The 13,110-nt window shown below is 49.5% G+C and overlaps 1 long non-coding RNA gene across 4 annotated transcripts; it reads right to left on the bottom strand.

The window, feature by feature from the left end:
* Positions 1 to 3,873: 3,873 nt before the first annotated feature.
* LOC141520546 (uncharacterized) lies at positions 3,874 to 12,886 on the bottom strand. Of its 4 annotated transcripts, none has more exons than XR_012477657.1 (4): positions 10,489 to 12,883; positions 7,967 to 8,050; positions 6,518 to 7,869; positions 3,874 to 6,436 (listed from the first exon to the last, which is right to left on the bottom strand). It is a non-coding gene; the product is annotated as an uncharacterized LOC141520546 (long non-coding RNA). The 4 variants fall into 4 exon arrangements; XR_012477658.1 differs by having other exon boundaries at positions 3,874 to 7,869; positions 10,489 to 10,743; positions 11,146 to 12,882; XR_012477655.1 differs by having other exon boundaries at positions 3,874 to 7,869; positions 10,489 to 12,886.
* Positions 12,887 to 13,110: the final 224 nt, after the last annotated feature.

Below are 13,110 nucleotides of genomic sequence, written 5' to 3'. Positions count from 1 at the left end.
AGGTAGGAGACCTTGGGTGCAGTAGGGCTCATTGACTATCTTGGTTGGGTTAGCTTATCTATTTTTCTTTTTTATAAATAAAGTGAATGGGTAAGTGGGGTAGGATGGGGGAGCTAAATATCTAGAAACAATTGTAATGTTTTGAAAGACATTGTTATCACTTAAAACATAATAAATTGAGGGTACTAGACCCAAGGGGCAGCTAGGTGGGAGAGTGGATGCATGATCCTGTATAAGTCACTTTACCTTATTTGCCTCAGTTATATCTGCAAGAAAACCCCACCGAGTTAGATTCTAATGAAAAGACTTAAGACTCAATAATCAGATGGAAAGGCCAAGGTTGGTATGGGCCAGTTTTGAAGCCTGAGGCCAACTGTCTGTGTTCTCCTTAAAAAAAACCATTTAGGCCAGGCTGCTAAGACCTAAGTGATAAGCAGTTCATCCAAGGTAACTTAGGAAAGGAAGATGGAACGAAGCCATTGAAACTGGAAAACCAGTAAAGGAAGGGAAGAGCATCCCAATTTCCTCTTCTCAAGGACTTCATCCATGCAACAAATGTTGATAGAAACTGGATCCTCATTTTCCAAGGCACATGTGCATGTGTCTATGTGTGTGTCTGTGGTGAATGTGTCTATGTCTGTGTGGTGTGTGTCCCAACCCAACTTCAGTCCCTAAGTGTCGAGATCTAGAAATCTCTTCTCAGAGGGGAGGAATACCCCTCCTGCCACCAATGGAAGAAGGTGGAGGAGGTGGAGAGAGGAGGAGATGCTTGCAGACCAGAGACAATCTGATAAAGACCTGGAGATAGGAGATGACCTAGGGTTGACTTTGGAGAGCTGCTCATGGGCCAGTTTGACCTGAGACTGTCAGGGGAATCAGGGGTAGAGGAGAATACTCTTCTCCAAGGCAGCCAGTCTTCTCCAGAAGACCTGGAGTCAAGGCATCACATCCCTCCTAGGATTAATGTGAGGTGTGCCAGGCCCTGGGGATACAAAGAAGAGACTGGGAGTCTCCTCAAGAAGCTTATCCTCTAATGGGGTAAGACAGGACACAAAACAAATTAAAAAGAGTGGGGAGACCTCAGGGGCAGCCTGGTCCCTGGCACCTCTCTGTGAAGGATGGCAACCCTGTAGTCAGCAAGGTCCAAGCTCAGAGTCGCCCTGGGCACTTCCTAAGTGTGACCCTGGGCCAGTGACTTCACCCTGTTTGCTTCAGTTTCCTCATCTGTAAAATGAGCTGGAGAAGGATATGATAAACTACTCAGGTACCTCTGCCAAGAAAACCCCAATGGGGTCACTAACAGCCACAACAAAAATATAAAAGAAGGCTTTGGGGGAACTTGGGCCTCCTCTGGGGGAGGAGAGGAGGCTGATGCAGGTGGAGTCCATAGGGGCTTGGCTGAGCAACCTGGTGGTGACAGGAAAAGTGATGAGGTGGGGGTCTCCAGTGCCCCAAACAGGGCACCAGGGACAAAGTAGATCGTGGACGTAGTGTGCTTTCTTTGGGTAGACTTGTGGGTTCTTCCCTTTGGAGGTGGGAGGGAGCCAAGGAGATGTGAGAGCAATGAGTTACTTGTGGAGATTCTCTAGGCAGTTCCAGGTGAGAGGCTGGGGGTGAGGAGTGCAGTGAGGAGGTGATGAGACCCCAAACTAGGGGCTGGTGGAGGAATGGAGGCAAAGGCTCCCATGAGACAGGTGTCAAGTGTCTTCCAGAAGCTTGACAAGACTTGGGGGAGGGGAGTGTTGTGGAGTCAAGGGGCTCTAAGCTTCTAAGGTGGGTCATGGGCAGGAAGGGGACCCTCCCATTTTGGTAGGATTTCTCCTAGGACCCACATGATAGGTAATTGTGTCCAAGCTGCTAGCAAATCCTCCAGGATAACCCTCCCTCCTTACCTGTGATCTTGCCCCCACCTGGGGCAGACCCTCTCCACCTGGACTGTGGCAATAACTACTGCCTGCCTTACATTCTCCCTTGACCTGGGCATCCTTCACTCTGCCACCAGAGATTTTTCCTAACATTCAGGTCCAACCACATTACCCCCTACTCCATAAACTCCAGTGGCTTCCGACAACCCCCAGGATCAAATACAAAATGCTCTGTTTGGCCTCCAAAGCCCTTCCTAACCAGTCCTCTCCTCCCTGACTCATCTTGCTCTACCTCCCACCTCCAGGCATCCACATCCTCTGGCAGAGCCCCCTGCTGGGAATGTTCTCCCTTTGCATCTCTGCCCCCTCCCCACCTCATCCTTTGATCCCTGGTCTTTATCCGGTTTACAGAGACTGATCCACTTGCTGCCTCCCCCATCAGACTGTGAACTCCTTAAAGACAGGGACGATGCCCTGGCACATTGGGGGTTTCCTGGGCAAGATACTGGAGGGGTTTTGCATTTCCTTCTTCTGCTCATTTTACAGATGAGGAAACTGAGGCAGAATGGAGTGACTTGCCCGGTTCACAGAGTGAGGGTATGAGTCCAGATTTGAACTCAAGTCTTCCTGCCTCCAGGTCTGGTTCTGTCTAAGTCCTACCTATCTACTGACTGATGGACAACTTTCAGGTCCCTTTTGGGCAGCTCCAAAAAGGGAACATCTGATCCTAATGGTGTTGGCATCTGAGGGGGAACTTCCCCCCCAATTCTCTCTTGAATAGTTTCCTGGTGGGGTCTCCCCCTGTCTCTGACATCTGCCCCTCAGCTAGTGGTGGCCTGGAGGTGCTCCCCACCAGCCTTCTCCCTCAAGGGGCTCAGTCTGTGGGCAACTAGATAGGATGAGAGCTGAGGCTGGTTGAGCTTGAGTCTGATGGTTTCTGCTTATAGGCCCCTCCTCCCTCTCTCTCCCCTCCCAGACCAGGCCCATCCACATGTCTACTCTAGGGATGCTGCTGCCAGTGTGAAGCTGGGCTCTATGTGGATGTAGGCCTGAGACTCCTCTGGAGGGGGCAGCCCCTTTGGATCCAGTCCTCTGCTTTCTGGTCATGATTTGAATCTTTCAAAGTCTTTTTGCTCTGATTCTTCCTAGACTGCACTTCCCTCTGCATCCATTCATCCCAGATTCCCCAGGCTTCTCTCTGTCATTCCCTAAGGCACCATCTTTGTCATCACAAAAGCCACTCTAGGATAATTCTGAATTGCTTTCCAGAATGACCGGTACATTAAGGTGACAGTTTTCTTCCAGTAGCCCCAACATTTACCATTATCATCATCTTCCTCAATTTAATGAGTGTGATGGGGGACCTCAAAGTTGCTTTAATGTGAATTTCTCAAATTATTAGCAATTTAAAACCTTTTATAACCTGGCTTTTGATAGCAAATTGTTCCTTTCCTTTGGTTTACCTATAGGGGAAGGGCAGCTAGGTGGTGCAATGGTTAGAGCACTGTCTTAGGACTCAAGGGGACAGGAGTTCAAAATTAGCCTCAGACACTAGACTCTTACTGTGTGACCTTGGGCAAGTCACTTCACCCTGAATGCCTCGCATCCAGGACCATCTCCAGTTGTTCTGATTCATATCTGGTCCCTGGACACAGATGGCTCTGGAGGAAAAAGTAAGATTGATGACTTAGCTCCCCTCAATCAAATTCAGTTCATGTGTTTGGCATGAGCTCACCTTCCCAACGTAGTGGTCTTCTTCAAAAATGAAGGACAAACTTTATTATCAGGGGAAGATCTCTTCTTATGCATTTGAATCATTTCCTTATAAAGCATCTCTCAGGTGTCTTCATCTCCCTCTGGAGGGATCTAGGAGGATTTACCATTCTCTCTTCTCTCCTGCCATTCAGCCTCCACTGACTTCTGTCTCCTCCCCTCCAACCAACCCCCCCCCCCCCCACACACACACTTAGTTGCCAATAATTAGGAGTCCAACTCCATTAATATCGTTTACAAAGGATTTTTACATTGAGGTCACAGCAAGAATAAATACATTTTCCCTGACGCCCTTCCTCAATATGTCCTTGAATCAGCCTTCACACAAAGTTGGCCCCACCAAAGTTGTGTCTAGGTGTAGCTTACAGACAAGAGTCCTGATCTCAGCTACCTATGGGGTGGTCCCTCCTGGCTTCTCCAGGTTTGCTAGGGATAGATGACATTCAGTTAGCTCTACTTGGCAGGCTCCTGATGAGGTCTTCTTTAATTCTGTGGCTAGGACAAAGGAACTGAAGCAAGTTCATTGGATTTTGGGGCGAGGTCATTGTCTGCATGGTTGCTGCTTGAGCTGGTCAAACCTCCCACTTCCTCTGAGGTGTGAAGGGCTCAACAGGACTTACTCTCACACTGCCATGTTAAAATTTCTGAGACTTTCCATGGTTTAATAGAGAAATCAGATGTGATGTTTGAAAATGAATTGCCTTGGAAGGATCAGGTGAAAGCTTCCATGACAAATAGTAAAGGGATCAGGCCTGGAGGCAGGCTGTACTCTCAGGCTGGCAAAATAGACAGGCTCAGTCTCAAAAACAAAGTGAAACCAAGAACCTAGAGGAATACCAGCCTTGGGTCTAAGTATCACTGAACTTGAGATGTTTCCTCAGGCAAAATGTAACTTTTTGGTAGAACAGTAATTCTAGCTGTATTTAGGCGGTGGGACACTGAGTGAGGACACACCAGCATGTGGAAAGCTTGAAGCTTGATGATTTAGTTTTAAAGCAAAAGTTGGAAAAAAACCTTTTTTATGTTTTGAATATCAGAGACCATTACCAACTACATTAATATAGCAAAGTCCTTCTTATTGCTTTTATAAAAATACAAAAATAAAGTGATTACCTTAGAGAATCTGGAGATGTGACCATAACAACCAGAATGAGGGGAACAAGGGGAACTGAGACCAATGAAGTCCTCAGATGGCTCCAAACCAAATTTTCTCAGAACTTTCCCAAGAGCTCCCATCAAAGGCTTTCAAAATTGTCATTCTGTCAATGGCCCCTTCTGAAGAAACACCTGCGACAGGTAGGCAGTAAGAAGAGGATCTAATTTGATCGGACCTCAGAGAAAGAATGTTCCATGTGCCTTTGGTGCCTCGGAACTGCTTCTTACTATTAAGGGAAAGACATCAAGAATATGACTGAGATGGAAGCCTGAGGATTAGGAATGGGTTGGAACAAGAATCTTCCAAAGGGGTGAGCAAGTCTAGCAGCTCCATGCATAGCTAGGGGGTGACTTTTTTTGTATCTCAGCTAACTAAAACTACTTGATGGATTTCACCATTGTGTCATCTCTGCTGGATTGCACCATTGTATCATCTCTGGTGGATTTCACCATCACATCATCTCTGGTGGATTTCACTATTACATCATCTCTGGTGGACTTCACCATTACATAATCTCTACTGGATTTCACCATTACATCATCTCTATTGGATTTCACCATAACATCATCTCTGGTGGATTTCATCATTGCATCATCTCTAGTGGGTTCCACCATTGCATCATCTCTGGTGGATTTCACCATCACATCATCTCTGGTGAATTTCACCATCACATCATCTTTGGTGGATTTCACAATTTCATCATCTCTAGTGGAATTCATGTTGCATCATTTCTGGTGGATTTCACCATCACACCATCTCTGGTGGATTTCAATTGCAATATCTCTGGTGGATTTCACCATTACATCAACTCTGGTGGATTTTACCATCACATCATCTCTGGTGGATTTCACCATTACATCATCTCTATTGGATTTCACCATCACATCATCTCTGGTGGATTTCACCATTACATCATCTCTATTGGATGTCACCATAACATCATCTCTGGTGGATTTCATCATTGCATCATCTCTGGTGGATTTCACCATTGCATCATCTCTGGTGGATTTCCCTTCTGCATCATCTCTGGTGCATTTCACCATTGCATCATCTCTGGTGGATTTCACCCCTCATCATCTCTGCTTGATTTCACCATTGAATAATCTCTGGTAGATTTCATCATAACATCAACTCTATTGGATCTCACCATTACATCATGTCTGGTGGATTTCACCATTACATCATCTCTGCTGGATTTCACCTCTGCATCATCTCTATTGTATTTCACCATTACATCATCTGTATTGGATTTTACCTCTGCATCATCTCTGCTCGATTTCACCATCAAATCATCTCTGGTGGATTTCACCATTACCTCAACTCTATTGGATTTCACCATTACATCATCTCTATTGGATTTCACCATTGCTTCATCTCTGGTGGATTTCACCTTTGCATCATCTCTGGTGGCTTTCACGTCTGTATCATCTGAGCTCGATTTCACCATCACATCATTTCTGGTGGATTTCACCATTACCTCATCTCTATCTGGTGGATTTCTCTATCACATCATCATCATCTCTGGTGGCTTTCACCTCTGTATCATCTGAGCTTGATTTCACCATCGCATTGTCTCTAGTGGATTTCTCATCACATCATCTCTATTGCATTTCACCATCACATCTTCTCTGGTAGATTTCACCTCTTCATCATCTCTGGTGGATTTCACCAATTCATCATCTCTTTTGGATTTCACCATTGCATCATGTCTGGTAGATTTCACCTCTTCATCATCTCTGGTGGATTTCACCATTGCATCATGTCTGGTGGATTTCACCTCTGAATCATCTCTGGTGAATTTCATCATTGCATCATCTCTGGTGGATTTCACCTCTGCAACCTCTCTGGTGGATTTCACAACTGCATCATCTCTTTTCCATTTTTTTTCATATTTCTCATATCTTATTCTCAAACTAGTTCATCTTCCATCCAATGACACTGGCCTCCTGACTGGGCCTATCTTTAATTTCTGCACCTTCTTTATGGTTGTCTCCCCATGCCTGGAATGCTCTCTCTCCTTGGCTGACCACTGATCCCCCTGGCTTCCTTTAAGTACCAACTAAAATCCTTCCTCCTATAAGCCTTTCCCAATCTCTCGTCATTCAAGTGCCTTCTTTCTGTTAAGCATTTGTCTGTTTTTCTGTATATTTATACTTATCCATATAGAACTTGCTTTGTACATATTTGAAGCTCCTTGAAGACAACCTATCTTTTGTCTCTTCTTGTATCCCCCAACATTTAGCTGTGCCTGCCATGTTGTAGGAGCTTAATGAGTGTTCCTTGACTGAATGATTGAGAGGAGTCTCTAGGAGTTTGGGGCAGGAAAAGAGTTGCCTCTGGGTTTAATTCTCTGGCCCTGTAACAATAGACACAATCTTGTTTACTGGAGGCATCATTTTTCAGGGCCCATATCTGGGTCACCAGAAAGTGGAAGATGTGCTCATTAGAAAATGCAACTAGTTCTCTGATGGTGGTTGCAGTACAGATCCTGATGGGCCCCACCTCTATTCTCTGGGTCTATTTTATACACAGGCAAGCTGCCCAGGCTCTCCAGAACTTTGCTTCAGTTAACTTTGCATCAGCCCTGAACAGATGAAGATAATCTTTTCTTTGTTTTTCTCAAAGATAGAAGTCTGGTAACACCCCTCTGCAAACACAGGACCAGACACAAGGGGTTGCCTAGCATACAATCTAAGTTTCTCACTCTGTGGCATAGGGTCCTGTCCACTAGAGTCCTTTTGTTCAAAGTTCAGGAATCAATTCACAAAGGTATCTTTCCATTTTTTTTTTTTTGGCCTGAGGGCTCTTGGATTCTGTGACTTGTTATCCAGTATTTCTTAGAGAAGATTCCAAAGATCCTCCAAGTAGAAAACAAATCTTATTTAAATTCATTCTAGGCCAAGCTCCTCTCAGGTCACTTTCTCCCTTTTGGCCCTGAAGAGGTTTGGAATCCTTCTGGTCTTCTCTGGACCCTGGCAGCCAGAAGAGCCCCAAAGACAGACTGAAGAGGCAGGATCTCTCTTCTTTCCCCATCTTGCCAACTCCACCTCACCTCTCATGTAAGTTCCTCAAAAGCTGTTGTTGGGGTAGAGCAGAAGGTTAGGAATCAGGAAGAACAGAGTTCAAGTCCAACTTCAGACTTACCCTGGGCAAGTCTCTTCACCCTGTTTACCTCAGTTTCCTCATCTGTCAAATGAGCTGGAGAAGGAAGTGGCCACCTACCCTGGTATCTTTGCCCCAAGAAGTCAGGAAGAATCTGAAACGAAGGAACCAACAACAAAATGTATTCTTTAAATAACTTGCTATGTATCAGGTTTGCAGGTTGTCTCCCCCAATAGATAGTAAGCTCTTTAAGGGCAGGGACTATCTTATACCTTTTCTGAAATCCTTGGGGGGATGCCCATCAACTGGGGAATGGCTAAACAAGTTATGGTACATGAATACTATGGAATATTACTGTTCTATAAGAAGCCATAAATGGACTCTAGAGAAGGATGGAATGAGTTATGGGATCTGATGCTGAGCAAAGGGAGTAGATCCATGAGAACAATGTACACATCAACAACACTGGGAGATGATCAACCTTTTTAGGGTTTTTTTTTTGCAAGGCAAATGGGGTTAAGTGGCTTGCCCAAGGCCACACAGCTAGGTAATCATTGTCTGAGGTCAGATTTGAACCCAGGTACTCCTGACTCCAGGGCCAGTGCTTTCTCCACTGCGCCACCTAGCTGCCCTGGAGATGATCGACCTTGATGGAAGCAGCTCCTCTAGATAGTCCAGAGCTAGGACAACTATATTTCATTGGCTATAGATTATATTATCCCCAAGCAAAGGAAGAAAAACAACAAAACATAGGAAGAAACAACCCTTCTGAATCTCATGAACACTTTATAAAAATTATCTCTTCTGTATCCCTTTCCCTTAATCTTACTCATGCCAAAAATTACTAATTTGTAAATATGTTTAACAAAATACATATGTAAAATGCTAACCTGACTCTTCCCTGCTGAGGGGAGGCGGGTGGGAAGGGAGGCTGGAGAGAAATTTTGTAACTTGGAAATAATGCATGTGCAAATAGATGAAAAGAAATAAATAAATGAATTGAAAATTAAAAAAAAAATGAAAACCTTGGGGCACCTAGGTGGCTCAGTGGATAGAGCACCCTCCCGGGAGTCAGGAGTACCTGAGTTCAAATTTGGGCTCAGACACTTAATAATTGCCTAGCTGTGTGACCTTGGGTAAGCCACTTTACCTCACTGCCTTAAATAAAATAAAATAAAAAAAGAAATCCTCAAAGGGCTGATAGCAGGAGGCGGATACATATTTTGGACTGATTGCTGAACTCTGGTCTAAATAGCAGGGATACAACTACAGATAAATGATGATGTGCTTCCTTCTCCAAGGAGACCCTGACATCAGGGGGATGATGACAAGCACATGAATTGCACTAGAGTAGGGCGTCTGTGCTGTGCTTTGTCTCCTCTGGAGCCATTTGGATCCAGTGGCCGGAATTGGATTAGGATGACTGGAGGGGGGGGGGAGACAAATCTTTGAAATAAATTGGAAATGATTAATAGAGGAAGGCTCTGGAATGCCTTAGAAGGTGGGATTTTAATTTAGATTTAAAGCTGGGGGAGGGGGCAGAAGTCAGAGCAGAAAGAGAATTCCAACCCTGAAGGAAAACCAAAGAAACTGCCCAAAGGTGAGAGATGGACACAGCCAGTAGGAGGGCTGAAGAGTCCCTGTCAGGAAGGAAGCAGGGAGAAGCCTGGAAAGGGAGGAGAGTCTCGAATGCCAAACAGAAAGTTTCCTATTTGCTCCTGAGAGCCATAGGGAGCTATTGGAGTTTTTAAAGAGGGGTCACGTACTACACTTCTCTCCATCCCTTCCTTTCTAAGGAACAGAAACTGGACTCCCAGATGGCTCCATTTTGCATCTGCTGTTCTGCTGGTTTGCCTCTTAGGGCTGCCGCTCCCAGATTCTAATCTGGCCTAACTCAAACCTTGATTGATACCACCAGCCTCAGATGGGAGGGTGATGGGTGAAGACTCAAGTCTTCCCATTGCTTTCCTTTATCAAGAGCAGACACTGAGCCTTTGGGCTCTTTCTCCAGGCCTTGACCTGGTTTTAATTAAATGGAACTAAGTTTCACAGCACCCCACCCTCACAGGCAGGTAGGTAAGGACCTGCCTTCCTTTTGTCCTTGATCTCTGATCATTGGATTGTAAATTCCTTTGTTGTTTTTGTTATTCTTCCACTCTCAGGACCCTATTTGGTGTTTTCTTGGCCATTTCCTTCTCCAGATCATTACAGATGAGGAAACTGAGGCAAGGTGAAGTGACTTGACCACTGGGTTCAAACTGGGGTCTTCCCAAACACAGGGCTAGCACTTTCTCCACTGCATCATGCCACCTGGCTGTTCACATTTAGCACATAGTGCTTAATAAATATTTATTGGATCAGATTGGAGCCAACCTGCATTTTAGGAAAATCACTTTTAGTGGTTGGAGGTGGGTGGGAGGTGGGGGTGGACCCTCCCCCCCCAGCAGGTTGTGGCAATGCTCAATAAAAGTTTTTTCCTTCATTCCTTTCCTGGTTCATTCTGTCTCCTTGAGACCCTTCACTCATTTGGAGAGGGTGTGAGCAGGCTCCTGTTCTGGAGTGTTCTTATCACTCAGGGTTGGTGACACTTGCCTGTCCTCCTCCTACCGGTCAGACTGGTCCTTCTTGGGTTCTTTCCTGTATGTCCATTCTTCGGGCCTCAGCTGCTCGCCTTGAGTGTCCTCTAAGGCTTGGCCCAGGACCCTCTTTTCTCTTTTCCTTTTGACTTGGGAAGCTCACCCCCTCTGAATCCTCTCCCTTGGGAGGGGGAGGTTGTGGACAGGCCTGGACCCTGTTTGAGGGAGTTTCCATAGCTAGGTTGAAGTCCCTTAGTGTGAGTGGCCTGGCCTGTTGGAGAAGACAAAGCAACTTCAGCTGGGCTCTGAACTCTCTCAGGGAAGAAAGGGGGAGGGCCTGCAGGTTGGTAGATCAGGCCCTCACCCTGGGCGCTGCCTGAACCTCAAAGGAGGAAAGGGTGTGGAGGTGGGAGAACCCAGAAGTGACTGTACCACCGTGCCCCCTAGACCTGGGAGCTGGGAAATGGAATCAAAGCAGAGTTGGGCATGGAAGGAGCCACCAGAGGGATTGTACTTCAGGAGGGTCCCAGGGGCTCTCTAGTCTCCCCCTCCCCACCATGCTCCAGGGAACCTTCTGTCCTCAAGTCCTTGCCATCCCTGCCTGGGTCTCCCTCCACTTCTCCTGCCCACGGGCTTGAACCCAGCCTGGCAGAAGTCACATGGTTATACGCACCTCTTGGTCCTTGTTGTTACCCCCTAAACTTTTACCCCCTTGATTTGAGGCCATCTCCTGGCTGCTTCTTGTGCCAGCCTCTAACCCATTCTGTCAGGGAACCCGGTTTCAGACCTCATGGGGCCCAAGAGCAGGTCCACAGGGAGCCGATGCAAGGGTTGCTTTCTCTCCCGGTGACGGTGACCAGAAGCCTCATCCCCGTCTCCATCTTGCCTCCCAGATCCCTGTTTGAATCTCCTCGGCACCCCCCTCCTTCCCCAGCACATAGCCATGTTGCCCGTGCCAAGGTTACCACCGCTACTTGGTCCCTGGTCCCCTCATCCCCTGTCACTTTGAATGTCCCTGCATTTTTCATTTCCAAAGTCTTCTGAGTCACTGGTTCCTAGCAGCTGCCCACCAGGAGTGTGGGCATATGCTGCCCACTCTCCTGGACCACTCAAATTCAAGCCGGCTCCCCCATCTCTCTACTTTCTCCCCACCACCCTCCCAGAGCTATTTCCCCGGCCCCAAATCACCAATGACCTTCCTCTTGATAAAGCCCCTCTCAGTGACCACTCTTGCCACCCATAGGACCATGTCCTTCTTGAGTGGCTTTTGGGGCCAGTCAACCGGGCCTTCCTCCCATGGGGACAACCAGGACTTTGTCCTGGCATCTCAAGCACATTGGAACCCCGCCCTGCTCCCAACCTTAGTCTCCCTGGTTCAGCGGAAGGCACTGCCACCCTGGTTGCTCATGGCAGCCCATGACTCATGCCCGCTGCCTTGCTGCCACCCCTCCCCCAGAGCCGGGAGGCTGCCAAGTCGTTTTTCCTGACGCCCCCTCACGTGTCTTTCCTCTCTCTCCCCCCACCCACGGCAACCTGCCTGGGCTCCTGTACTTGCTTCCTCCCTGCCCTCCCGGGGGGCCCCCGGGGGCACCTTCCCAGAAATCCCGAGGTCTGACCCGCTCCAGAAGGGTCAGGGGCTTCCCGTGGCCTTGGCTCCGGTGGGCACAGAAAGGTCCCCGCCCTCGGGCTTGGGGGGGGGATTCTCAGCCTGGCCCCCTCATTCTGGGCGGCCAGGCTGGCCCACCCCGGTCTTCCCCTTCCTCCTCCTCCTGCCCGGACACAAGGTCCCTCTGAGCTCTTCCCCTCCCCAACCGGTTTCGGGCCCCAGATCGGGGCTGGCCGGGCCCAAGCCCAAGGAGGCCGGGGGGCTGGTGGAGTGTCTGCGGGGCCGGCAAGGCCAGGGCTCCCTCGGAGACCCGCGCCCGGGAGATCCGGGGCGTCTCCGGGCAGAGAAGGGGCCGGCCCCGCCCTGGCTCGGGGAGCTCCCGGGGCCCGGCCTGGCCCCGGATCGGGGCCTGGAGGCTCCCAGCGCCCGCGGAGGCCAGGGCCCCCCACCCCCGGGAGACACTTCCTGGCCCTATCCGTGTCGGGGGGCAGCTCCGGTTTGGGGGTTTCCGTTTCCCCAGTTCAAGATCCCGTGGGGGAGGTGCTGGCCGGGGGGAGGGGGGCTGAAGTGGGGGAGGGACTCGTCCTGCCCCCCAGCACGTGTTGGCTTCCTCGGCAGTGGGGGAGGGACACTGAGGCCAGAAGGGGCGGCTTGGGGAGGGGGCGAGGTCCGGTCCTGGGGGAGGCGCCCCCCCCCCCCGCCGCCAGGGGGCGTGCCGCGCCGGGGGCGCTAGAGGAGCCCTTCCTGCCCCGCCGGCCCCTCCCCCGCGCAGGTAGCGCCGCCCCGCCCCGCCCCGCCCGCGGCGCTGGGCGCGGCCTTCAGGGCTCGCCTCCCGGCCGGGCCTGGCCCCAGCCCCAGCCCCAGCCCCGGCCCCGGCCCAGCCCCGGCCCCGGCCCAGCCCCGGCCCCGGCCCAGCCCCGGCCCCGGCCCCGGTCCCGGCCCCGGCCCCGGGCCTGCCAGCGGCGGCGGCGCGGTGAGTGAGCGGGGCCCGGCCCGGGGCGCGGGGGGCGGCGGAGGGAGGCCCGGCCCGGC

Source organism: Macrotis lagotis, chromosome 4 (assembly GCF_037893015.1).
Source record: "Macrotis lagotis isolate mMagLag1 chromosome 4, bilby.v1.9.chrom.fasta, whole genome shotgun sequence".
Taxonomy (NCBI): Eukaryota; Metazoa; Chordata; class Mammalia; order Peramelemorphia; family Peramelidae; genus Macrotis; species Macrotis lagotis.
The sequence above is the reverse complement of the archived record's forward strand: the minus strand, read 5'-3'. Positions and strand labels throughout refer to the sequence as shown.